This window comes from Dermacentor andersoni, chromosome 5, assembly GCF_023375885.2.
Source record: "Dermacentor andersoni chromosome 5, qqDerAnde1_hic_scaffold, whole genome shotgun sequence".
Taxonomy (NCBI): Eukaryota; Metazoa; Arthropoda; class Arachnida; order Ixodida; family Ixodidae; genus Dermacentor; species Dermacentor andersoni.
In genome coordinates, this window is record NC_092818.1 from 183,034,395 (window position 1) to 183,062,277 (window position 27,883).

Here is a 27,883-nt window from a genome sequence, read left to right on the forward strand (position 1 = left end):
GCTCTGTGCTTGCTTACTGAGCCTTTTTATAGATCAGGCCTACTAGGCTGTCATTTATTTTTCCAATTGGTAATTTTCCACTAAACTTCGTGCTTTGGGTACTGACTAAAACACCCCTTCATTTATTTTCAGTTGGCCTACACCAGTGTGGCCATTTAAATAATGGGCTTTTGCATTCCTTTCATTTAATTTGTTTAGTATCCCGAGTTCTCTACTATACGGCTTGCCTTAAAACAGAAAATGAATCGGTCCCCAGATCATCAGAATATTTTCGGAATTTTGGATACAGTGGGCGCGTCTTGCGCCGTGGGTGAAATCGATAACAATGAAAATCCCGTGGAAAAACGGTATGACCGTAAGAAATGAATACAATGTGGGCGTCATAATATTTATAGTAGTTGTAATGCTCCCTGAATATATCCACCTATATATTAATAAGTAAATAAACTCAAAAATTACGATCACAACTATTCATCATTGTGTTAACTTAAACAAAAACGTTTCCTAGATCGCAAATATTTCACAAATGTGAGCTGCGCATTGTCGAATTAAGTTAGTCTTGCAACTTTAAGAAACAGTTGTGGCCCTCCTATGTGCCTTTACCTTCTGAATACTACAACAACTTGCACTCCATTAACAGGGTAAGTTTTCTTTTTTTAATGATCCTATGCAGTCTTGTGAATCTTATGAAGCGAACTGTTCTTTCTTCTAAAGGAGTGTTAGAAGTGAGCCGGCCTTAGTGACCACTTACAGACCTTCTTATTTTTTTTCTTTTGCCCCGTCCACTTACACTAAGGGTAGGGTAGCGAACAGGACGCTCGTATGGTTGACCTTCCTGCCTTTCCTCTGCTTCTTTTCTCTCTCTCTGCAAGTGAGCTTAGAAGTGCTTGGACCTTGTCACAGTGTGCTGTCAACGGGCAAGCAATGCATAATGATCTCGGACCCAATAATTACACTCGCCTTTTCAAGCTGAACAGTCATTATTGATTCCTTTTAAAAGCGTTTGTTTTACGTAGTGCGTGTGATAACTTAAAAAAAATGTGTACGATAGAACCATTGGTCGTGCCAAGAATTACGCGCCTTACAAGCGAACGTGAGGAGTGCCACTAGTTAAATGCTTTGGTTAACGTGTCTTGATTGTACAGTTGTGGTAATGTTTTGTTCGCTTTTATTAATGAGTACTACAGCATTCTGCAACTTCTCATTCCGAGGCAGCTATATACTCGCATTGGTCGTAGCTGCCCTAGAAACGAAGGCAATTCCCATGGAATAAGAACACTTTCTGTAAACCTAGTTATGTCTTCAAACTATTTGACTTGCAAGCAAGAAACGATTTGTTTTTTTCTGAATTACACACCAGCATAGGATTTGTCACCTTTCAATGCGCTTTAGCTTGCGTACGTCATCGTAAATTTGAGACATAAAACGCATAATCAAAACGTGTCCATTCTCGAACAACGCTGATATAATGTGTGACTTAATTAGCAGACTGTGCAAAAACTACAATATTTTATATTACATGGTTTTCTGTATATTTTACCTTGAAGGGCCTGAAATAACAGACATTGAAGTCTCCAGAACGTCTGTTAACCGTAACCGAAGAAGCTAATTTGCATTAGCCTTACGGCTTAAGTTATTGGCGCTTAGAGACAGGTGTTGACATTGCTGCCACTGGCAAAAAAGTACGCTCTCATGTTCAATGGCCCTTCAACGTGCGTGCTATAAAAAAAAAAAAATGTTGGGTCTCACTTCCCGCCTTATTTTTTTTTTCGGTATCAGTCCTAAGACATTAAATATGAGACGTGTTAGGAAGAATGCACGTCACGGAGAAGATATTTTGCTTTCACGTTCTCCAGGCGCCCATCGTCGTTCCCGCTATTAAAATCTCGGCAGAAACAAAAAAGAAGGACAAGTTCTTTCCAGCTGCGTGCCTTAAATCCGCGCCGCATGGCAAAGAAGAACGCTGTCGAAATGTCGCAGCGTCAGGCGGCCCCTTCTTAAGGCCAGACAACAGCTGCATAGATCGCAGCAGTCAACCGGCGGCGCGACAGATTCTCCGACAGCTCCGCTGCTATGCGCATCGCACTCCCAGTTTCAGAGGCGACCGATCGAGACTGCAGCATGGCGACAAGAGGAAGAAAGAACTTCTCGGCGACCTTTTTCGTGTCGCACGACACTACCTTAAAATTAAAAAAATATATATATACAATGCCGCCACTGGAATTTTAACAGTGCCAAATGTATATCGGTGACTGATTCACCGCAACGCAGCCGGATATTACCGCAACGTAGAATTTTCGGAGCGCGTTAAGAGGGCATTAATTACACTTTTAAATTTTTTTTTCATAAGGGGCAATATGTCATGCACTCTTCGAATGGCCGTTTCAGAGGGCGCTGGTGGCTCTACAGAAAGGCGCCATAGGCTAAGCTGTCACTCAATCTGCAATTGCCAAAATTTGACTACTTTTAACTGCTATAGTTTGCTCCTTCTCGTCGTGTTACGCTTCCTGTGTAGTCACTAGATTGTTTTAACCGGATCTTCCCCTCTGGTTAACCTTCCTACCTTTCCCCTTTCCTCTGTCTCTCTCTTGAGACTTTCAGTTGAATACGCCATGTGTAACAGCACACGCGAGCTCCAAATTTAGACTGTAGTTTAACAGTCGCAGCACTTAGAACTTCGCGTTTGCATCACGTACTGAGTAAAGAACAAAAAACAAAAGAAAAACAAGAGAAAGAGAGAAAGAGAGAGAGAGACAACAGAAAGCCGATGGCTTCAGGGAAAATGGCGTTGCTTATACCGCTATCTCACAAGAAATGCATTGCTCCATACTCTACTCCACGTTAACTGTAAATCATAGATCAAACAGGATTTCGCTTCTGCTCAGCTGTCTTCGAACACAGTTTGAGATGTGACACACCTCTACTTTAATTTTGCAATGTGGTTTTGAGCTTCCTGCTTCCTTTCATTTCATTTTATGTCATCACTAGACCTTTGCTCCAACCTGTGAGCCATGCATAAGTCAGGAGGCTAACTTCCTGCCATGTTTTTATTGTGGTAGGTGGGATAAAAATGGTCTAACATAAGAGGTTGCAAGCAGCATACGGCTTCGGCTACTTCGTTTCCCTTATATGCAAAAAAGTTATTTGCTTCAAAAATAGATTGATGGCCAAGCTTACGTTGTTCGATTAGTAGACCACAACCATTCTGATTACTGGTCACAAAAAAAAGAAGATATTCAATAAATTAAAGAAAGAAGAGAACATGAGACTGAACAGAAAGCAAGGGTTCAAGCTGTGGCATGCTGACCGGCCTAGAAAAGCACTCCTGGCGAGATTTCTACGCTAAATAAGTCACAACAAGGCAGCTAAAACACAGCGTGCAACATTCCTGCCAGAAAAATAAAGGGAAAAATAAATAAATACCACACCGAGAGAGGCCTTACTCTCAAACTGTCAATTACACAGTGTTAAATTAGGGAAAACAACAGCAATGCGCGCAATACTGAGCAGTCCACGTATTTACATAAGAAACTCATGTCACGTACCATGCCAGAGTGATGGACTCCAACGGACGATGTGTGTGTGCTGTGCTATGTGTTCTCTCTGCCTCTCCCCCTTCCCCATCTTTATCTCCCCCATCCCTCTCCCATGTGTAGGGTAGCAAACCGGTTAAGCTAAGCTGGTTAATCTCCCTACCTTTCCTTCTCCACTTTTTCCTTCCTTCCTTCCTTCCTTCCTTCCTACATAAGAAACTCGATGTATGATGAAACAAGTTTATCTTCATCACGCAGCATCGATAGGTTTCCGTCTTGAAGCGATTATGACAGCTGGAATGCTCGTCAAGCGGAGCTTTCGCAATATTGTGCTTTCTGAATGTACAGAACTTTGTGCTCAAGCTGTATGACTTCTTTTTTAGGGCAATGAAAATAAAAGAAATATTTTTAGTTACATATAATCGTGACATTCTGTGATTTCATTTAGTTTTCGACGTGACGAGGAGTAGACTATGCCACCTAAGAGCACTAGCCTCTAATCTTACGTCTTTTTATTAAAAAATTATATCTACAATTTGTATTACGTTCCTTCCTGCTAATCATAGTCAGGGAAGAAGGAAAAGGAACAAGCCTCCGTATTATGATCACAGCTGTTTATAAAAATTGTCATCTTCGAAACAATTACTCTTTCGTAAGTTTTCATTATATCACTCGAGCGTCGACCTTTGAGAGCGCGAACGGCTAAGCACAGGGACGAAGCGGGTGAAAAAGAGGCGCAAGAAGTGAAAAATCTCTGCTGAAATTCGAAAAACTTGCGTGAAAGACTATGAAAACCCCCATGGTGCACACATATGTGTACACAATTTGTTTTTGCAAGTTATGTTTGTAGTGCCAAGGAGAACAACAACAGACATTCAGGTATGAATCAATGAAACCTTGTGCTCGCCCATCATGGGTCCAGCTCAATTTAGTCTGCGAAGAATTGGTATGCCCATAAGCACTTTAACAAAGGCGCTACCATGTTGGACAGCATGTGAAGCTTGCCACGTTTCGCGAAGCAATGGTGGAAGAAAAAAGTTTTCCGTCTTCGTCATGCCTCAGGCTAATTATTAACTTTTTCATACGGTTTCAGGGGGTGATTCAAGTTTCACGAACAACCTTCAACACGACTGACGGTGTCCTATATCAATATCTATTACTATGTAATTACGCGGGCTCCACAGAAGATGAATAAAGGATCGTCCTATACCAATTTGAGAATTTCGTAAGAAGTGTGCAGCATCTTGGAATAAATTTATATAAATTTCACAGGTCTATGATAAAAACTTGAACAATTAAATTCTGAGGTGTTACGCGCCAAAATAGTGTCCTGATTTTGTAGCACGCGTTGTGGGCGGCTCCAGAATAATTTGTACTACCTAGGGTTCTTTGATGTGCACCCAATGCACGATAGATGAGCGTCCTTCCATACCCGCCCCCTCGGAATGCGGCCTCCGCGGCCCCCATTTGAGGACGCGCCTTCGGGCTTAGCAGCGCAGCGCCAAAGCCACAACGCCACCGCTGCGGGTAGTGCGTATTGACGCGATAACGTTAAGGGCACCGGGTCGCAAAAATCCGGTGTCAGCATCGGACGTCACTTCGTGAAAAATGATTCCGAACTACAACCCCGCAGGCCCTCCGCGTGGCGCAGAGGCGTCGTTACTGAACTAATTCCTCAAACTAAAATGCGTAAGAAAAATTGTAAAGCACGACCTAAACACACCCTATAGACATGATAGCGTCGGATTATAATTTGAATATACCAGAAGACATAATTCTGTTACGCGAAAAATCAAAAACAAATCCCTTTTCCGGCGTTTCTATACAACTCATACAGCGGCGGGGTCCGCTAGCTTTCTTGCAACAACACCATCGAGATTGCGCTCACCTCCGCGCATCCGCAAGACAGCTGCGGTTGCCGGGATGTGGGACAAACAGTCAGGGATCTTAGAATGCTACCACGGTCCACTCTGACAGGCGAAGTTTAAGCGTCTTTCTAACTTTTTGTCACTGGTGCGTATTCTCACTGCTTAGTTTTGGGGCTAGTGCACATTTAGTGTCCAATTACTCTGTGGTCACAAACATGGACTCCCTGTAGTCTCTCGTAGCTGGTGTTCTGAATATTTTCGCCGTTCGAGTTTCATTCTGTCGTGATGCGCAGAAAGAGAAAGAGAGAGAGAGATGGAGAACTAAATGCGTGGAAGTCACCTATGGTCGCGGCCGTATGGCTACCGTACACGTGAGGAAAGGAAACAAAGACAAGAAGGAAGCGTGGAAGTACGTGCACCCACAGGCACGCATGAATGTACAGTATGATATAAGGTTGCCGTGCATGCGGGATCTTACGAATTTTAAAGTTCACAGGTTGGGACATACGTATATAATATAGATATATTAGAGAGGAACAACAGCTAACATTCAGGCAATTGCTCATTTTATACCTTTTTGTAGGGCCTACACATATTGAGGTGTTGGTGAAAGTATTGAAAGAGCTTTGTGGAATGCAAGGTATGTTGGCTGCGGAGTACCGCATAAGGAAGTCCCGTATCGCTGAGGCGCGCCGCAGGACTCAACAGAATTTTCAACGCTCACAATTGGAGACAAGCGAATTTTTCACCTTCAGATGGTCTAACATTGACAGAGTCTACCCGTTTGTGAAAATAAATATAGACGCTACATTACCTTCTCAAATGAGATCCCAGCAGTGTTGTAGTAGGAGAGATTCTTCAACGCTGTGTACAGCTCGGTATTCACACTTCAAAGCACAGGCATGCACACACCCACGCACGCAAAACACGCACGCAAAAACACGGGTGCAATCAAAAGCCACTCTGTCCTCTCCGTCGCCGCATGAAGACATTCAGGGAAAAAACGGCAGGTCTAGAATCACAGGCACGATCGCGAGCCCTTCTGGCTGCTCCGCGCGCACACTTGATGTCTTCCCCCGAAGCGGAGACGCAGAATAAAACGCCCAAGAAGAGGCTTCTTGCCTTCGTGAGCTTAACGTGCCACCATGAATCAGCTAAACGGTTTGCGACAAGCACTGCGGTTCTGTGGTCAGTAAGACGAAAGCAGATCCCAAATACAAAAATCCGTGCTCGCTGCTTCGGAAATGAGTCGTGTTGGCTCGACGGCGTCTGTCCTCAAGTTCTGCGACCGCGCGAAAGAACAAGTGCACTCGCAAGACACAGGCAGACAGCTGAGTTTCAGCCGCCCGTCGAATGAATAAACGAAGAGAAAAAGAAGGCGACAGCAAACCGCGGAGATTTGCAAACACCGCGTAGCTTCTCGCTCTTTACGAACGACACTTCTCTCACCCACCCCTACTCCACGTCGCCTCTCTCTCTCCTCTTCTTTCGACGTTGTCATTCGCAGCTGCGTCGGTAAATCTTTCAGAAATTTCGACCCTTCTCCTTGTACTACCGCCTTCCCTCGATTTGGTACGCTGGCTTTCGCGTTTTTGCACTCTCGCTCCTCATGGCTGTCCTTGTTTTTACACGCGCCGTTTTCCTCTGTTTCGTTTGTTAATGGCCGGATCGCCAGGCACACATCGCAACGCTGTCGATGACGTACACTGCCCGCTCGAGCTTCCTGTCCGGCAAGCTTTTCCGGCGTTTGGTATTTCAAGCTGCAGCCGCCATAACTGCGAGCTCTGTCTGACAGACGAAGACGTGGCTGTGTGGGGTAGAGTGTAATTCCTTCTCCCTTGAAGCCCGTGTTCTTTGTTTGCTATTTTTTATGTGTAGGGCTAATTTCAATGGCAATACCATTACATGTCGTCTTGTCAGATGAATGACGGCGTTGCTTGAGCCCTTGGAGCTCGGTAGCTTTTACTTCGGGCTTTGCTTCAGAAATGGGGCTCCTTTCTGCCAGTATAATGAAAGTAATCGTTCTGCGGCGTTATCGACTCGACATTTACGTCACACCTCTACCAGGTCTCGGTTGAGTGAAGTTTATTACTTAACACCAATGTGGAAGACCATACCAGATGGAATCGCATATACTTGCCGCGCCAGAAAAAAATATTAGTGGCGCTATAACAAACATACGCACGCGCGCTCACGCGCACACGCCTGCACAAACAGACAGAAGACAGACAGTGTGTGTGTGTGTGTGTGTGTGTGTGTGTGCGTGTGTGCGTGCGTGTGTGTGTGTGTGTGTGTGTGTGTGTGTGTGTGTGTGTGTGTGTGTGTGTATGTGTGTGTGTGTGTGTGCGTGTGTGTGTGTGTGTGTGCGTGTTTGTCACAGTCACAGGTTTGATTCCTCGTCGCGACAGCCGTACTCTAATGCAGGCGGAGTGTAACAAGGCTCACGCACCGTGACTTCGGTCGTTGTTAAGGAACGCCAGGTGGCAAAAATTAAACCGCATCTCTCTACTATACGTGGCGCGTCTTCTAGCTTCTTCGATGCTTTGGGGCGTTAAATCTGACCATGCTTTCAATCAGTTCATCACAGGAACATGCTGATCATATGCCGCTCTATGACCCCTCCCCCCTGAACAGTTGAAAAATCACGAATGTGCATCGTCAGGTGACACACACATGTCATAAAGCACCGATGTGGCTTTAGAGAGAAATAAACTATTTGTAAATGCATTCGCATAACTGTTAAAGCAAAAACACGACAAGACGTCTTGAAACAGTCATCAAATATAAAGACTTGTATGTATTCACCGTCTTTTCTTAAATTTATCTGTTTTACTCACGAAACTGAGTAAAACGGTGAGATTCAGCGATGCAAAGGCAGTGACGACAGTACCCTCATCCGCACTCTGCTTCTTGCGGAGTTTTTCTTCTGCCTCGCCGATCGAGCCATCCACTGCACTGCGCCGGCTGTGGAAACCTGCAGCCTACAATCTACCATACGCGTTTCATGGAAACCTGCTCATCACGTGGATAGCTACTGTCTGTCCGCAATGGACGATAGTCATGGCTTGTCGAACTGCGTATCAAGCGATCTATATCCCTGCATCATCGATGCCATTATTCTGGACCTTTCTGACACCGCTAAGCCTGGTCCCGTGACATATTCGAGCCAGGATATAAATTCGCTGCATGCCCTTATGGATTCAGTGGGCGAGGCAACGGTAGCGACGACAGTATGCTCATCTGCACTCTGCTTCTTGCGCAGGTATGTTATCTTGAAGGAGCTTCCGCTGTTCGCTGAGACAATCGTTGCCTGCTGTTGTTCCCTCACCCACATGGGCATGATTTTTTAGCTTGTTTCTTTGCACTCTTATGCCATGTATTGCTTCAGTGCACTGCTTCTGAGCGGTGACGTTCAGTTGAATCCAGGCCTCCCTAAATCTTGCAAAGATGACTTCAAAGGGCTCACTTGTTCTAGACGTATATTTTAACCCAGACTTAATACATTCTGGATCCTCGGACGGCAAATATAGCGAGATGGCTTCTGTCGGCGTCAATCCTAACATAGCCAATATGCTTGCTTAGCTAATTGAAGGACAAAAGGGAATGGCAGAAGATATCAGCGGCATTAAGAATTTGCAACATACAGTTAACTCTCGCTTTGATGCACTTGAAAAACGAGTATCCGATCTTGAGTACCTGTCTTCTGCTTCTAAAGCCAGTACTTCTGATGACAATACTACCGGTGTTGAAATGCGTTAATTGAAAGACACCGTAAACAAAATTATATATTGGAAATATCGATAACCACTCGCGCAGAAATAATCTTATTTTGCATGGAGTTTCTCAACTTGCAGAGGAAACTAACGAAGCTTTGCTTACTCAGGTCTCGCAATTATTTACAGGGCAACTAAATAATGAATGACCCCAAATGGAACGATGTCATATGATGTATATGGCACTCTTTGGCCATATCTGGCCCTTGTACCATAAAACCTCATAAATCATCATCATCATGCGATAGACAAAAGAAATTGCAATCGAGAGCGTCCCCTCACATTAAGCTTCTGGACTATCGCAACAAATTGGTTGTACCTAAACATTCATTTAAACTGAAAGGCACTAATATTCATATAGGTGAAGATTTCTCGGCTCGAGTGCGTTCCCTCAGAAATAATATGTGGGAAGCTACCGCTTCTTACCGGACTAATGGTTACATAGTCCGGTTGCGCTATGATCATGCCTTCATTGACAATGTGAAATACACCTGGGATGACAGTGTCAAAGGCTTGATCAATACTACTACTACTTGTTCAAAGAATCACCCAACTGTTCAACGAGCTGGTTCACACTGACTGTGCCAAAATTCCTGTGATAACCTTTTGCTTTTGAATACTAGTGCTACAAGCTTAATAAATGAGTTTTCTGATTTCGAATCCTTCACAACAACTTACTCGCCTCATATTGTCGGAGTCACCGAAACGTGGCTACATGATGAAATCTGTGACTCAGAAATACCACCACCCACTTTTACCGTACTAGTAATGACCGTAAAGATGGAAGAAGAGGCAGTGGTGTTGCACTGTTCCTGTGGTCTCACCTCAACTTTTTTTGTGTTTGAAGGGCCTGATGAGCTTGAAACAGTTTGGTCTAAGGTAGGGTAGCAAACCGGAGACTCATATCTGGTTAACCTCCCTGCCTTTCCTCTTCATTCTCTCTCTCTCTCGCTCTCTTCGTCTAAGGTTAACCTTCATAGGAAAACTCTTTTAATTGGTATTGCCTATAGCCCTACAAGCCCACTACAGGTCTTCATACGTTAAACAACTTCATGAACGAAAACAACGCTTCTTCTTCTAATGTTATATTAATGGGTGACTTCAATGCTTCTGGTATACACTGGCCAAGTCTATCTGTGTCGGGTCACAATGTGCTATTGCGAAAAGAGTTGATCGGCCTTTCACTTTCATTTGGTATAAAGCAGATGGTTGATTGCAGCATCCGGGGGGCAGCCGTTTTGGACCTTGTATTCTCAGTGCACATGCGTGTTTACCTGATGACGAGTATGGATACAGTTGTAGATGGCTTATCGGATCACAAAGCTGTACAAGTGTCCCTTTTCTTTAGCGTCCCTCGATATAGTTGTATTTATACTGTTTTGACGAATTCAGTCGTGCTGATGACGACTCAATTGTTGATCTGTTATCTCATTATTTCGTGCAGTTCGAACAGCTTAGCTCGTCCTGCGATGTTAATATATTAGTTTCGCTCTTTCAAAATATTGTCCTTAGACGTGTCCGAAGCTATATTCCTCTGAAAACTAAGAAACAAAATTCAAAGGTCTCTTGGATGACTATAGTATTACTACACGTGTGCCGTCGTATTTCCAGATTGAGACGCCTAAAGCGGGCGGGTGTCATCCATGCTATAACGCAGTTCCATATTAATAAGGATGAATATCGCTTTGAGTCAAAGGAAGCTAGTGATTTTTACTACAATGTTACCTTAACAACTTTATTGTGCAGTAATCCTTGAAAATTCTGGAGTACAGTTTTTCCTAACGTACGTTGTAGCAATACTTTTATCGCTAACAATGCACCCTCTTGCGATCTTAAGCTAATCACCACAGCATTTAACGCGCATTTCCAATTTGTTTACACAATAGACGATGCGATATTCCTCCTCACAGCAGTGATGTGTATCCCCCTATAGAAGATGCCTTTGTCTCGGAGGAAGGTATTCTTAACCTGACCCTGAATCTTGATATGAAAAAGAGTTGCGGCCAAGATGAGATTCCCAATACTTTTCTGCATCGTTATTCTCTTTGGTGTTGTCGCTACTCGACGCTTATATTTAAGAAATCACTATCAACTAGTATAATCCCTTCGTCATGGAAAACAGCAATAGTTATTCTGTTATATAAATCTGGTAACAAACAATCTTTGTCAAATTAAAGGCCGATCTCTATAACATCTTACTCGTGCAAAATGTTGGAGCACATACCGCATAGGCATATTTCAGACTACCTGGTTAATAGCAATATTTTATCTAACTTTCCCCACGCCTACGAAGCCGCCCGATCTGTACATGAAAGTGGTCAACGTGTCTTGATTGCGCTTTCGCGAACAGACGCTGCGCCTGGGCTGCGATTGATGTCCCATGAATGCACTTTACCCCTGTGGGACGGAAACGTTCCCACCACGTGTCGTTTGCATTCGTTGCCTCCAGCCATACGGATGCACCTACCACCTGAGTTAGCACGACGCGAAGAGATCATGCTGTACCATCTGTGGCTAGGCGTTGCATTTACGAACTAATATGATTTCCTTATTGTAATGGCCAACAGCCCCACGTGCGAACACATGCAACAGCGATGAGACGCTCGCACATATTATCTGTGTCTGCCCGCGATATAGTGCTCAGAGACAAGTGATGTGCAGAGCACTGGACTAATTGAACAATCGTCCACTGTCAGAACTCAAAACCTTAGGTCGGTACTCCCAAAGAACATCCGCGCTGAAGACCTTATTCTCGTTATTAAAGTTCCTGCGGTCTACGGGGCTTCAGGATAGAGTATGAGAACGCCGCCCCCTACCGCTCTGTAGCGTAAGCGATTTGTTCGTGCTCGTCTTTCTTTCTCTCTGTCTCCGCCTTCCACTCTCTTTCTCTTTTTATCACACTTTGCCCATCCACCCGTGCAGGCTAGCCAACCGGAACTGCCTCTGGTTAACTTCCCTGCCTTTCTGTGCATCCTTTTCTCTCTCGCTAACTTTCAACACGGCTTTCGTCGTGGTTGTATCACTATTACTCAATTGATAGAATTCAGCCACGACATTGTTAGTGCACTTGATTTAGGTTGCCAAATTTATTCTATCTTTGTCGACCTCTTCAAAGCTGTTGATACAGTTACTCATTCCAAACTTTTATACAAGCTTGACTCTATATTTAACAATCCTGCTTTTGTTAACTGGATCGGAATTTTTCTCATCGGCAGTTCACAAACCATTTATTTTAGTAACACTAACTCTTCTGCTGTTGACGTAACATATGGGATGTTGCAGCATTCCGTCCTGGGGCATTACCCTTCTTGCTGTATAGTAATTAGTTGCCTTCTAACATACCTGTCACTATACGTTTATACGCGGACGACTGCGTGCTTTATCAAGCTATAAACTCCCCTAAAGATCGTGTTCTTCTTAACAATTATTTTGATAATTTCTGTGAATGGTGTAAAGCCTGGCAAATTACTATAAGTTTTAAGAAAACCGTGTACATATAATTTCGTACATCCACGTTTCCTTATGCATTTAGTGGTTGTGCATTGGAAAATGTGTCCGAATACAAATACATGGGTCTTTATTTTACTAATAATATGTCGTGAGCTCACCATATAAATTACATTTGCAACAAAGCACTTAAAAATCTGGGCTACTTACGGCCTACTTTGTGGACAGCTCCGTTGAGTGCTAAAGCAGTTACTTACAAATCAGTTATCCGGCCACTTTTGGTGTATGCCTGTGTGGTATGGAATCCACATAAGAAATCAGGCACGGCGAAGTTTGAAACGGTTCATAAAAATGCTATCAGGGTCATTTACCATCGTTATGATAGCAACACTTCTCCGTGTTGTAAACTTTCAGAGTTAAATTTATCTACCCTCAGCATCAGTCACAACATGGAATCCCAAACGCTATTGCACTCATTAATTAACTCATCAAACACTTCCCTTAGTACATAAACATTGCGGAACCTTCCTCATCTAGAAGATATCACCATCTTAATATTGTACCCTATCGGTCACGAACTCACGCGTTTAAATATAGCTTTTCTTCCCATTTAACCATTGAATATCGGAACCCGTTGCCCGGTGTCATTCATTCTCTACTGTTGGACGATTTCTTGCTTAAAATTGAATGTTATCGATCTATTTTCTGTTGTTCTCATTTATGCTTACGCTCTCGTTCTGCAGTATGTATAAATAAATAAATAAATAAATAAATAAATAAATAAATAAATAAATAAATAAATAAATAAATAAATAAATAAATAAATATGCTTAGGGACGCGGATGGCTTTTTTTTCCCCCTTGTGATGTCTGCAAAGCTGTTCGCTGAATAGTTGAAGGTACCCGCAGCTAACTTCTCGCATTTATTTTTTTATTATGTGATAACGGATCCATGTTAAGTGATCGGTTTTTTTTTTAATTCCTCGTTGTGGAGGTAGATTTGGCCACTCAAAGAACGTATTGCTTCTGCATATAGATTACGTTTACATGAACCCAATAACAGCGGGTCGAGTCCAAATCTGTCTCAGACGGGCCGACTCAGTAGCGTTTACCTGAACTGTTTCCTGACGGCTCGAGATTGTCGCTTCAGCCTGCGTCGAGGCGAGAGATAACGCAGCGTGTCGGGTAATTGCTGCTGGCTGTGAACCCCATTTGTCCATGTTTACATGCCCGATTCAAACGGGTCGGGCTGGGTTAACCTCTCGGGCACTCGAGCGGGCTCAGCTCTATTGAACCTTCACTAATCTCAACCGGATAGCGCTTACATGAGCTCGACAGGCAAACCTCAGCCCTACAAACCGACTCGACCCGCTTTTTTTGGGTTCATGTAAACGCCCTGATTGATTTCCATGGGAAGCAATGCACATGGAGGCAGCACGCAGTCGATATTGTTTGCGCGTGTTTGTTTTTCACTTTCGTCAACTGATCACACATCTGTTCCTCGGTACATTATGCGAAGAGTAAAAGATTGATATTAATCCCGGCCCCGGCGGCAGCATTTCGATGGGGGCGAAATGCGAAAACACCCGTGTACTTAGATTTAGGTGCACGTTAAAGAACCCCAGGTAGTCGAAATTTCCGGAGTCCTCCACTACGGCGTGCCTCATAATGAGAAAGTGGTTTTGGCACGTAAAACCCCATAATTAAATAAAAAGATTGATAAGATTTAGCGATTCTTTTCACGAAATTAAAGCAAGTTTCAGCGTAATAAAAACTAATGACGGCATGGAAACGTCAGCGGCAGCTGCGGTTAACTGACGACGCGGCACGAATGTGAACACCAAATCTACAAGATGCTTCTTGGAGTAGCCAGTCCACTCCCTTGCACCTTCATCGGCAAAGCGGCACACAGAACTCTTTCTTGAGTAGATGTAACCATATAAAGCAAACCTACAATAAGGACAGAGAAGTCATAGGAACAATGAACTGTTATCTTGAATTCTAATGTAGAAAAAAGATTAGGAGAAGGAAACTGAAAGTGGACGAAAAGACAACTTTGTCGAAGGTAGCTTGCCCCTTTTTCAATGCAGGGGGTTGAGCAACCACCTGGTAACAGACACCGCAAAGCTGTGTGTTGTGCTTACAGTCGTCGCAGGGGCATTGGACTCAACTGTCGCAAAGGAGACCCTCGACAGCTTTTTGCAATCGCAAATTTGATACCATTTTTGGGGACGCAACCAGCTCAACTAAGACGTAGTGCAAATTGTACGTATTTGTTTAATGGTTATTCTTTAGTGAGGGGTGCTTCACAGCTTTCTACATCGCTTTCCAATACAACCCGTGAGGAACAAAAAAAATATCTTACCAGCACTCACGGCACCACACGAGGATAGGGTACAACGCCAAACAGACGTGTTGACCAGTCGGAAGAAACCTTTAGGTTGTAACTGCAAAGAAAGAAAGCAAAGAGTGGCAGCTGCAGTGCCACCGTACGGAGAACAGAAAACATTGTTTTTGTTGTAGTGACTAGCATAATGTGTAAAGTCGTTCAAATATTAACCGTCGATAATAGGGCGAAATGCCACGGATTGCAACAGGACGTCTGAGACGCGACTCTAATTTATTCCTAATGAAAGCGCTTCCACAGGGAATGTCTGGTAAGGCAAGTCTTGAACGTCTACACGTCTAAGTAGCACTGCTCAGGTAACATTTTATGGGACAACTCACATGCAATCACACCAAGACCTGAAATATCACTCACGCTTCGCGCACTTGTAAATGTTTTTTTTTTCATTCATTTGAAGCCATTCATGCATATATTGTAACGCGTTTGTTATTTAGGTTGTTGTTCTGGCGACCGGTTCTCACCAAATTCTTACGGTGGCGGTTTTGCACCAGATAAATGTTATCAAGCATTGTTTATGCCTACTGTATGCGAAAATATTTTTTGATGTCGTAGATAATATATCGAAAATGGCTTGTCTTGTCAGATTACGCGCGCGACGCCAGCAAACAATGTTGTCAAAAAAGGGAAAACGAGAATGGTCACATTGAGGCTGCTTGCAGTCGTGTTACGGTGTTTAACGAGTGTTTTTGTGCACGCCCTAAATTAAATTAAATTGTGGGGTTTTCCGTGCCAGAACCACGATCTGATTATGAGGCACACCGTAGTGGGGGACTCCGGTAATTTGGACCATCGGGGGTTCTTTACCCTGCACCTAAATCTAAGTACACGGGTGTTTTCGCATTGCGCTCCGATCGAAATGCGGCCCCCGTGGCCAGTGTTCGATCCCGCGACCTGGTGCTTAGCAGCCCAACACCATAGCCACTAAGCTACCACGGCGGGTGTTTTGTGCACACTCTGACGACTGGAGGAAGTGTGAAGGGGGGGGGGGGTGATATTCGCCACTTGTTATCAAGATGGCCAGCTATTTGCTTTGCGAGAGACTGTCTTCTGCGCTGGTGGTTCTACATTAGACTACGGGCATGTTGACCTCGTCAAGTATGATATTGAAGCGGAGCTTTAAAGAATTCTGGAGTTTTCGGCACCATAATCACGATGTACGTGATATGAGAAACAGCGTAGTAGGGGACTCCAGATTAATGCTTACCCCCTAGGGTTCTTGAGCATGTACCCGATGCAAAGTACGCTTGCATGCTTACCTTCGCCCCCATCTAAATGCGACCGCGATCGAACCCCATTCCCTCGTGCTCGGCAACGTAACGCTATGGCCACGGAGCTACTGCGGTGGCTGTAGTGAAACTTTCTTTGCCTACTTGCTTATTTGCGTGTTCACCTAGACAGTTCCGGAGCCTAAGTTAGAAATATCAGGCGTGTACTGGACAGTTGTACCATCGAGAAATTGGTGCAGTGCTCGATATCAAAGAACCAGAAAAATGGCATGCTGTAAGATGGTTGTACATTTGCTGACAGCTTTATAGCTTCCGTTCCCAACAAATAAAGAATTCACGATGACAACGAAATGATAAAAGCACAATCAAAGCGCATATTGCGGCAGCTGGTAGAAAAATTGTTGGTACTCTAAATTCACGAAAAAAAGTGGAATGGTCGCTAGTCGCGAACATTAATATGTTTTGGACGACACCAGGAGAAAATAGTGCTTTAATATTGATAACAGCAACCGCTTAACTATAGCCATAAGAAAATTCAGATGCGCGGTAGTTTGTGCGACATTCAATTATTTTAGCTTGGACAAATTTTGTTTAGTAGTAGTGGTGGCTAACACGAATAATCACCGATGTAGAAGTGATGTAGCTGGCACTTCTTCTGGAGTCGGAAGCCGAAATATAATAATATTTACTGTGTAGCGCCCATTTATCTATTCTAGGTTTAAAAACCTTATTTGAGAGTCGCTCTGGTTGACATTGCAATAAGTGAGCCGCTCTTTTGTACAGACACGCAAATATGAAGTAACCATGAAGCAAGAAAGTCCAACTAAAATCGTACAATTTCATTAAGGTGTAAGTAAGCACTAGTTTATTGAAAAAATTAAGAAAAAGAAAAGAGAGAGACTTAGGGAGCGAATAAACGCCTACGTACCTCTTTCGGCTAAGAAAGGGCGAAAGAGTAATGTAGACATTCCAAAGGAAATCGGAAGGGATCTATCTTTAAGTGTCGGTGAAAGTGTTTTTGTAAACTAAATAGCAAAGCCGCATTACCAGATGAAAAGGTAACGCACGGAACGACCTCAAGGAGGAACTAAGAATGCCACATGACTGTCAGGCGGAAGTGCAACGGAATCAACGCTGCCCTATTTGTGTAGTGACGTCGTAGTGAACTTTGACGTGTTCAGCTCTCCTTATACCTTGTCAAGAGTTGAAGCGATGGCTGGCACGTCATACGTTCTACACAGTAAACATGCACTCACATTGAGAAAACGGAGAGCAGAAATCTTGAAGACATTTAGTAATGTATTGATGACCAGGTCTACGTAAATCTTGCATCAATGTATCACAAAAAAAAAAAACATAAAAGGAATGGGAGGGTGGAGGTGGGTAAATAAAGGTCAGCTTTTCTTAGAACTGAGAATACTTTCACTGTCTTGTTAGCTTTGTCTACCGTATGTTGTCATGCATAATGCCTAATACTTGCAATTAAAAAACAAAATTTTAAACTGACGCAGAGATAGCGATGCGTGTATGCGTGAGGGAGAGGGAAAAAAAGAAAGAACAATGACAGATCCAGACTAAGGTTATGCTTGTGCAAGATGGCAGAGCTCTCTGTTACTGACTCTAGTATTTCTTTTTTTTTTCTATACAAAAGTGCGAGACAGTGCGTGCCTAGGAAACAAAAAAAAAAAAGAAAAACGGAAGAAACAGCCATGCCTCAATGTCACCAGCAGTCTCAAAATGGAGTGCCTTCGGTTGAAGAGGTCGACATCTAGGGCAGCCGGGCACGACAGGGGCAGGCAAGCGCAGAGTAATCTCTCTCCCTCTCTCTGCTTAGAACAGTGCAGTGAAGCGAAGCCTATACGCGGCACAAGTCATTCAGGAGCCGAGTTTGTGCAATGTACACGTTGTCTTCATTTCCTTGTCCTGCTCGCGTGTTCACTGCCGTAGCTAGCGTGTCGTTGTGCCGTGATCACGTCAACAACCAGTGTAGCATCGAGTGTCTTTGTGAAAACGCCTGACGCTGGCTCTAGCTTCCTAAATGGCGGACAGATTTCACTATATCGACTGTGGTACTGCATCGCCTACGCAATGTGTGGGCCCCGCAGCACACGTTCGAATAAAGGCAAGCCGTGCACTGGTATGGCACTATTTCTTCCAGCGTTGCGCATGCAGCTTACTGTATCTTCTTCCTCACTAACGAAGTTAAACGTGTTGAAAAGTAAGGCTGACGCGTTAGCCTACCAAGAGTGGACACGTAACTGCAAGGTATTTCTAGGCTGATTATTGCTACTTCAAGACGTAATTATGAGAAATGGCAGAACGTGTGAAGCTGTCGTCGGGTATAAAATGCAAAAAAAAACGAGAACACTCATGTTTACCGCGAAGCTGTCTACGGCTACTATCTAGAAAAAAAGAAAGTGTCCGACGTGTTGACATAAACAGACCATCATGTGGGCCAATTCTGGTGATTGTGCAGAAAGGGTCCACGCTCAATCGCACATAACCTTGTGGGCTACGGCACCTGTGACGCGCCCTTGAATTACCTTGTCACATGTGGGACCCAAAGAAGCCCCAGGCACAAGGATAAGAACAGTTGTTTTTGAAAAAATTGTTTCGTACAACTTTTTCGAAAAGGACTGCTAAACATATATGAGGCTCTTCATGCACAATCGATAAACAAATGGATACATGCGTTAAGATTAGCGCTCTGCACATATTTTTCGTGGAATATGAGCATTGAACAAAAGAATATACACAAAAGGAAAAGCAGAAAGAGGTTCGAAACATGGTTACCAGAACTGCAAATGTTAGTTTTATAAAAAGTTCAGTTAAGTAATAAATTTCTTTAAAAGATTCTCGGCGCCAACCGCGCAAACGCGCTAGTGCCACTGGTCGCGCGTTCGTCTTCCGCAGCTGGCTCCGTTGCCGCTCATCACTGCTGCGAATAATTTCACTCCTCTTCTCCTGTCGTAATGGGGAGGCCGCGTTTACGGTGGTACGTATCAGCCATTCATTGTCCTACGTGACAGACACACTTATTAACACAAGTGATACGCGAATGTGTGTGCGTGCATACATTGCCATGATGATGGCAGATTAGTACAATAAATATGTTCGTACCTTTGTTCAATATTCTGGGTCACCTATGTGTCGTGCGCTAAACATATTCGCTGGTCATCCACCTTCACAGAGTGGAATGACACTAAATTTTTCATAGTCTGCGTCACAGAGCTATGGGCTGCTAATCACTTGCGTTACTTAACTTGGAGGAGGCGAAGAGTAATTGAATACAAGTCATCTTCGTACATCAGATTCTGGATCCTGGAACACGCCTGGATTCCTAATATAGGAAATGCAAGCTCAACGTAGGCCCGAAAGCCATTTTGTGATTATTTTATAAAGAAGTTTTTACGCACACACGCACACACACACGCAAACACGCGCACTCACGCACCCACGCGAGAAACTGAGAAACACTGAGAAATAGCCCATTGGAATGAGACGCGCCTATATACGACACTCTAGAGTGGCTGCTTCCGTTCCCTTTCACGCTTCCACAGCGCTGCCTGGTTTTTTTAGGCAGACAGCAGCCTCCTCACGAGCCCCACGAGACCTCCGTTCGTGGCCACCTTCGAAGCATAGAACGAGCAGCGCAGTGAAGGGCAGCGCCTTACACTTTCCAGGAGCACTCTGCCGATGCAGGGAAGCCTTGAGAAGCTTTGAGCAAGTTTGGTGCGGACTGCGTGTGGACGGGCCTGCTGGCGAGGAGCCCCTGAGTGGAGAGAGTTGTCGGGGGGCTAAGGGTTGCAGGTTTTGTGGTCGATATGGGCGTCGAGCTGCGCGTGGCTTTTGGGGACCCTCGCTGACAGATTATCAAGAGGCCCCGCAGAATTTGACACACCAGTGTCAACGCCGCCCTCCTACAGAAAAAAAATTGTGGGTAGGTTTCGATCGAGGGAGCAGAAGCGCCGCTCCTTTCCTTCCCGCGTAAACGCGCACTCGCGTTTCAACCACAGCGTGATCTGTCGTTGCTGCTGATGCTCTTAGCTTAGCACAACGGCCTAATATACGATGAGGGATGACATCGCAATACTTCTTAGGAAGGACATCATTAAAAGTAAATTTTAACCATGCTCCTTCTTTCCCAATTGACTCATTTGATTGACCAATGGCCCTCAGTCCCCAGCATCTACCGAGCACCTGACCAAGGCAGCGGTCAGACCTGGAACGCAGCAGAGTGTGCTGAGAATCTCTAGACCAGACAGGCCGCCAATGCAAACTGACCTTTGCAACGTTTAACACCCGAAAAGTACCTTTCGAGTGAAACTAGCCTAGCAGGAATCTTCGAGGAACTATCAGGCATGGTTTGGTATACCATTGGCTTTCGTGAGGTTAGAAGAACTGGTGAGGCTAATACAGTTCTGACAAATGACCACATCCTCTGCTATAGAGCACTACGAGATAAGAAGCAATTTGGACTAGGATTCCTAATCCATAAGGACATAGCGGGCAACATTGACGAATTCTGCAGAATTAATGAAAGGGAAGGAGTAGTTGTATTAAAACTGAATAGGAGGCATAGAATAAAGGTCTACAAACCTATACGCTCCAACCTCCAGTCACGATGATGAAGAAATAGAACAGTTTTATGGAGATCTTGAATTAGCTATGCAAAAAGTGCAAATTCAGTATACTGTAGTCATGGGCGATTTCAATGCAAAAGTGGGGGAAATGCTGGCTGGTGAACAAGCAATTGGCAACTACGGCATGGATTCTAGGAACACTCGAGAGGAGTTGTTGGTAGAATCAGCGGAAGGGAATGAGCTGTGAATAGTGAAACCCTCTTCAGGAAGCGTTGGAACTAAGAGCGCACCTGGAAAAGCCCTAATGGTGAAACAATAAAGGAAATTGATTTCATACTTTCTGCCGATCTCAGCCTAGTACAGAATGTAGAAATGTTAGGTAGGGTAAAGGAGGATGGAATGCAGTGATCATAGGTTAGTGAGGGCTAGGATTCAGCTCAATTTGAACAGAGAGAGAGTGAAATTGGTCAAAAAGAAACAGGCCGCCCTAGATGCAGTAAGGCTAAAAGCAGACCAATTCAGGTTGGTACCTCCAAACAAATATTCAGCCTTAGAACAGAGAGATGAAGATGACATAGACGCAATGAATGAGACCGTAACTAGGCTGGCTTCAGAAGCAGCAATTAAAGAGGGACGTAAGGCACCAAAGCAACCAGTAGGTAAGCTCTCCCAAGTAACAAAGGACCTAATAAAAAAACGACAAAGAATGAAAGTGTCCAACTCAAGGGATCAGGTAGAATTCGCGGAACCGTCAAAACTGATCAAGAACGAGAAACTAAGGGATATTCAAAATTAAAACGTTAGAAAGACTGAGGAAGCAGTAAAAGATGGATGCAGCCTGGAATCAGTGAGAACGAAACTTGATATCGAACAAACCAAGAGGTATGCACTGAAAGATAAGCACAGAAATATCATCAGAAATTTCGAAGATATAGTAAAAGCAGTGGAAGAATACTGACCTGTGGAGTGCCCAACTTTTCGGCGTTAAGGTTGCGTCGCCGCCTACAGGATTATCCGAGTGACTTATGTCGGATGTTCGGTTGCCATAGTCGGAAGTTCAGATCTTTCTATGATTTTTTTTTATCTGACCATGGGGAGCTTGCATTTAACCTCGTCCTGTTCACTACATATGGAGGCTTGCAGTGACACCTGAAACCTCAGAAGATGCCGAGAGCGAGTGGGGCTATACTAATCCAGGTCCAACCAAATTCGGAAGGCCCACTAAGCTTCAACAAAGACACTCCCTCACCAGAAAAGGAATTGGCCTTCCTGGTGCAGTGCAAGAAATGAAATTGATTTCATACTTTCTGCCGATCCCAGCATAGTGCAGGATGTAGAAGTGATATGTAGGGTAAAGTGCAGTGATCATAGGTTAGTGAGTGCTAGCATTCACCTCAGTTTGAAGAGAGAAAGAGTAAAAGTGGTCAAGAAGAAACAGGTCAACCTAGAGGGAGTAAGGGTAAAAGAATACAAATTCGGGCGGGTAATTGCAAACAAATATGCAGCCTTATAACAGAGAGATGAAGAGGACATACAAATAATGAATGAAACCGTATCCAGGCAGGCTTCAGAGGCAGCAATTGAAGTCGGAGTCAAGGCACCAAGGCAACCAATAGGCAAGCTCTACGAAGAACGAAGGACCTAATAAAGAAACCACAAAGAATGAAAGTGTCCAATTCAAGAGATCAGATAGAATTCGCCGAACTATCAAAACTGATCAACAAGGCGAAAATAAGGGCTATTCAAAATGATAGCATGAGAAAGACTGAAGTAGCCGTAAAAATAGACGGAAACTTCAAATAGGACAAACGAAGATGTTTGTACTTAAATATAAGCAAGGTAATATCATCAGCAATCTCGATGGTATAGTAACAGACGTGTAAGAATTCTATACTGACCTGTACAGTACCCAGAGGAGTCAGGATACCTCCATTTGAAGCAGTGATGAACAGGATACAAAAACTCCTCCTATAACTAGCGATGAGGCCAGAAGGGCCTTGCAAGACATGGAACGGCGAAGAGCGGCAGGGCAAGATGGAATAACAGTTGATTTAATTAAAGATGGAGGAGAAATAATGCTTGGAAAACTGGCGGCTCTCTATACGAAGTGTCTATTCACTGCAAGCGTCCCAGAAAACTGGAAGAACGGAAACATTATACTAATGCACAGAAAGGGAGGCGTTAAAGAATTTAAAAATTATAGGCCATTAGCTTACTCCCAGTATTATATAAAATATTCACCAGGATAATTTGCAATAGAATAAGGGCAACACTGCATTTTAGCCAACCAAGTGAATAGGCTGGCTTCAGGAAGAGATAATCTACAATGGGTCACATCCATGTCATTAATCGGGTTATCGATAAATCCGCAGAGTACAATCGACTCCTCTATATGGCTTTCACAAATTGCTAAAGGCATTTGATTCGGTAGACATACCAGCAGTCATAGAGGCATTAGATAATCAAGGAGTACATACCGCTTACGTAACTATCCTGGAAAATATCTACACAGACTCCACAGCTACCTTAATTCTGCACAAGTAGGAAGATACCTATAAAGAAAAGGGTAAGACAAGGAGACACAATCTCGCCAATGCTAAGCACTGCATGCTTGGAAGAAGTATTCAAACTATTAAACTGGAAAGGCTTAGGAGTAAGGATGGACGACGAATATTGCTATGGGGATGTTAGGAGTATATAAAGACTGTATTTACAATATACATACAGGATGAGAAAGCGTAGACAAGATGGCTGACCTCAACAACACGCAGCAGCCCAGCGTCTCGCGATCTTCTTCTTCCTCTGTGTTCTTTCATCCTTCCGTACCAGGACCTCCGGGTGGTAAAGCGCCGTCTTGGCGCATAGTAGGCGAAGGATCGCGAGCGAAGTATGGCTTCAGCCGCGAAACGTGCAGGACGTCAACAGGCGTCGGACCTGAGGATGCATCAAACTGTAGCGGTGCAATCTCGTAATTTAAGTCGTTGACTTGACGTAGGACTTCATAAGGCCTTGTGTGGCGAGAGAGAAGCTTCTGGGATAAGACAACCCGAAGACATGGTGACCAAAGGAGCACCCAAGCACCTAGCGCGAACTTCACATCGCGATGGCACCGGTCATAACGCTGTTTTTGTATATGCTGCGACGTTAATAAACAAGATCGGGCGACTTGACGTGCCATGTGAGCGCGATCGACGTCGCGCGGCTTCACGAGAGTACCCAGTTGTGACATGTGGCACAGAAGGGAGGATGGTGTCAAACGGTAACGTGGGGTCGCGACCATACAAAAGATAAAAGGGTTAATATCCTGCGGTGTCATGTCGGGACGAGTTATATGCGAACGTCACGTTGGCCAGTGTGGCGTCCCAGTCACGGTCATTGTTGGAGGCATACATCGACAGCATCTCTGTGATTGTTCGGTTGAGACGTTCCGTAATACCGTTCGTTTGTGGGTGGTAGGCGGTGGACAGCTTGTGTTCAGTGGCACAAGAGCGGAGGGTGTCGTCGACAACTCGAGACAAGAACGAGCGGCCGCGGTCTGTAACTAACTCTCGAGGCGCTGCATGGTGGAGAATAACATCATGAAGGAGAAAATCGGCGACGTCGGTTGCGCAACTAGTCGGCAACGCCTTTGTTATCGCGTAGCGTGTCGCGTAATCAGTAGCGACGGCGATCCACTTATTCGCTGTAGTCACCCGCCGTTGTTGCTTAGTGGCTATGGTGCTGGGCTGCTGAGCACGAGGTCGCGGGATCGAATCCCAGCCACGGCGGCCGTATTTCGATGGGGGCGAAATGCGAAAACACCCCTGTACTTAGATTTAGGTGCACGTTAAAGAACCCCAGGGGGTCAAAATTTCCGGAGTCCCCCACTACGGCGTGCCTCATAATCAGAAAGTGGTTTTGGCACGTAAAACTACATAATTTAATTTCAATTCCCTCTAGTCCTCGTCGGAAAAGGGCCAAGCAGGTGAAGGCTTACGCGAAAGAACGGTTCAGAGGGAGCTTCAATTGGATGGAGTCGTCCGACAGGGGGCAGGGCAGGTTTCTTCCGGCGCTGACACAATTCGCAAGTTGCGACATAGCGACGCACGGAGCGGTAGTGATCTGGCCAGAAGAAACAGTGTCGTACGCGGTCGTATGTACGCAAAACTTCAAGGTGTCCCTCCGTCGGTGCATCGTGAAGTTGTTCGAGAGCGATGGATCGCAGATGACGAGGAAGGACAAGGTGCAACTCAAGGCCGTCAGGGGTCATATTGTGGCGGTAGAGGATGCCGTCGTGCAACACGAACATGCGGCACGTGCCATCGGTGCTGCCAGATTGCACTCCGCCAATGATGGACTGTAAGGATTCGTCGCGTTGTTGTTCAGGGCGCATGTCGGTCATAACAGTAAAAGCCAGGACGCAGGTCACCGGATCATGCGCAGCAGGATCAGAGAGATCCACGGGGTGACGAGAGAGGCAATCAGCGTCCTTATGGAGGCGTCCAGTCTTGTAACTGACGATAAATGAAAATTCCTGGAGTCACAAAGCCCAGCGACCAAGCCGTCCTGTCGGGTCCCGGAGAGAAGACAGCCAGCAGAGTGCATGGTGGTCTGTAACGACCAAAAATGTGGGGCCGTACAAATATGGCCGGAACATAGCGATAGCCCAAACTAAAGCCAAGCACTCCCGCTCGGTGATGGAGTAATTTCTCTCGGCAGCTGACAATAGGCGGCTGGCGTAAGCTATCACGCACTCGTTACCATTCTGTTGTTAGACGAGAACAGCGCCGATGCCATGGCCGCTTGCGTCAGTGGGACTTCAGTTGGTGCAGATGGATCAAAGTGAACAAGTATGGGAGGGGTGGTCAGAAGCCCGATGAGGGCGGCGAACGCGTGAACCTGCTCCGGGCCCCATGAGAATGGCGTGTTCTTCTTTAGAAGATCTATCAATGGCCGAGCAACGTCGGCGAAGTTTTGGACGAAACGGCGAAAGTAAGAACACATGCCCACGAAGCAGCGCACGTCAGAAGCAGAACGTGACACAGAGAAACTGCGTACGGAGTGAACTTTTTCCGGGTCTGGTTGAACACCGGATGCGTCTACCAGGTGTCCCAACACGGTAATCTGACGGCGCCCGAATTGACACTTCGTGGAGTTCAGTTCGAGGCCAGCTTTTCGGAAGCCCGCAAGAATGGTAGCGAGTCGGGTAAGGTGGCTGGTGAACATGGGAGAAGAAACAATAACGTCGTAAAGGTAACAAATACAGGTGGTCCATTTGTGGCCTCGCAGAAGAGACTCCATCATACGTTCAAATCTAGCAGGAACATTGGATAGGGCGAAGGCCATGACTTTGAACTGATATAAGCCATCCTTCGTGATGAAGGCCGTCTTCTCACGGTCCAATTCGTCAACGGAAATATGCCTGTAGCCAGATCGAAGATCGATGGACGAGAAGTATTTAGCTCCGTACAAGCAGTCCAAAGCATCATCGATGCATGGTAGTGTGTGTGTGTGAAAACATTTATTGGAATGAGGTCCGGAGGCTCGACTTCTTAAGTCAAGGTGAGCCGCTCCCACGTTGGCACTGTCAGGCCAAGCCTTTTAGCGACATCATGGGCCCTCTGGACGGCCCTTAGTTGGTCCTGGAACAATGGGCTTTGAATCCTTTTCTCCCACTGTGTCCATTCTTCAACGAGGTTGGGGAGAATCGCGGGGCACCCCGCCAGCATATGTCTGATTCCAATGATGCCATTACAATCGTTGCAGTCCATCTTAATCTCCCTCTCTGGATATATTTTATTAATGGTGTACGGTGTGGGATATGTACCTGTTTGCAATAAGCGCAGTGAGACTGCCTGAGCCCTGTTCAGTTTTGAATGTGGCAATGGGAATTGCCTGCGTCCTAAATAGTAGTGTTTGGTAATGTCATTCTATGGTATTAAATGATCTCTAGATTCCCTGGCTTGATGGTGAACGGCTCGGTTGTGACTGTCACGGTTAGCAAGTCCTCGTGCCAAGTCATGAGCAACCTCATTGAGGTTTATCCGAGTCTCGTCCACTTTTCCCATATGCGCAGGAAACCATCGAATTTCAGTTCTCGTAATCCCAATGTTTTCAAAAAGTTTAGCTGCAACACCAGCTACGTAGCCTTTATCAAAACACTTTATAGCGGATCACTGTAAATGCAGGCCCACGTATTACTCCTGATGGCTAGAGCAATTGCCACTTGTTCCGCCACCATGGGTTCCTTGGTAAAAATAGTGATAGCAGCTTGCACCTTCCCTTGATAATTGAGACAATGGCTTCTTTACCTTTCACCCAGGCTGCATCAACTATAGCTGCCAATCGGTTCTACTGTTCTATTTCCTACAAGAGTGCTTTAGCACTTGCCTTTCTCCTTTCGACATTATATTCTGGATGCATGTTTCTGGGGAGAGGGTTGGTTCTGATCTTGTTCCTAACGTCAGTCCTTAATTCTACTTCAACCTCTATTGGGTTCCTTGATGTATTCAGTTCTGCACCTATTGCCTGTAATATGTTCCTGCCAGCTCGTGATTTTGTCAATCTTTCGTGTTGCGTTAGCTGTTGGGCCTCCGCGATTTCTTACATTGTGTTGTGCACCCCTAGACTCATGAGTTTGTCAGTTGCAGCGTTACTGGGTATCCCTACGGCTACTTTAACGAGCTTCCTGAGCATCACATTAAGTTTGTTAAGTTCTGCCTGCTTCCATTTGAATAATCCAGCCACATAAGTGAAGTGACAGAGAGCAAAGGCGTGTATTAGCCTCAAAGCGCTGTCCTCTCCTAAGCCTCTGTGTCTATTGGTAATTCTCCTTAGTAACCTAATGACTTCATCTGTTTTATTCGAGATATGTTGTATTGTTCTATAGTTAGCATTGTTTTCGTCTATGTGATACCCGAGAACCTTGATTGTTTCAGGTAGCCGTCTTTTCGCGTGATCTTGTTTAAGTGGCGATAATCGACGCAAGAATGCCAGTTAGCATCTTTGTTTTTCACAAGGACGACAGGCGATGCCCAAGGGCTGGCTGATGGCTCGATGACCCCTTTG

At 44.9% G+C, this 27,883-nt stretch overlaps 1 protein-coding gene across 1 annotated transcript in view; it reads right to left on the reverse strand.

Moving 5' to 3' along the window:
* Positions 1-27,883, reverse strand: part of SPR (Sex peptide receptor) — a 237,098-nt gene that overhangs the window by 171,006 nt on the left and 38,209 nt on the right. The window contains exon 2 of the mRNA XM_055070572.2: positions 14,986-15,067. The gene's annotated coding sequence lies outside the window, so the exon portion shown is untranslated. The remainder of the gene's footprint in view (positions 1-14,985; positions 15,068-27,883) is intronic.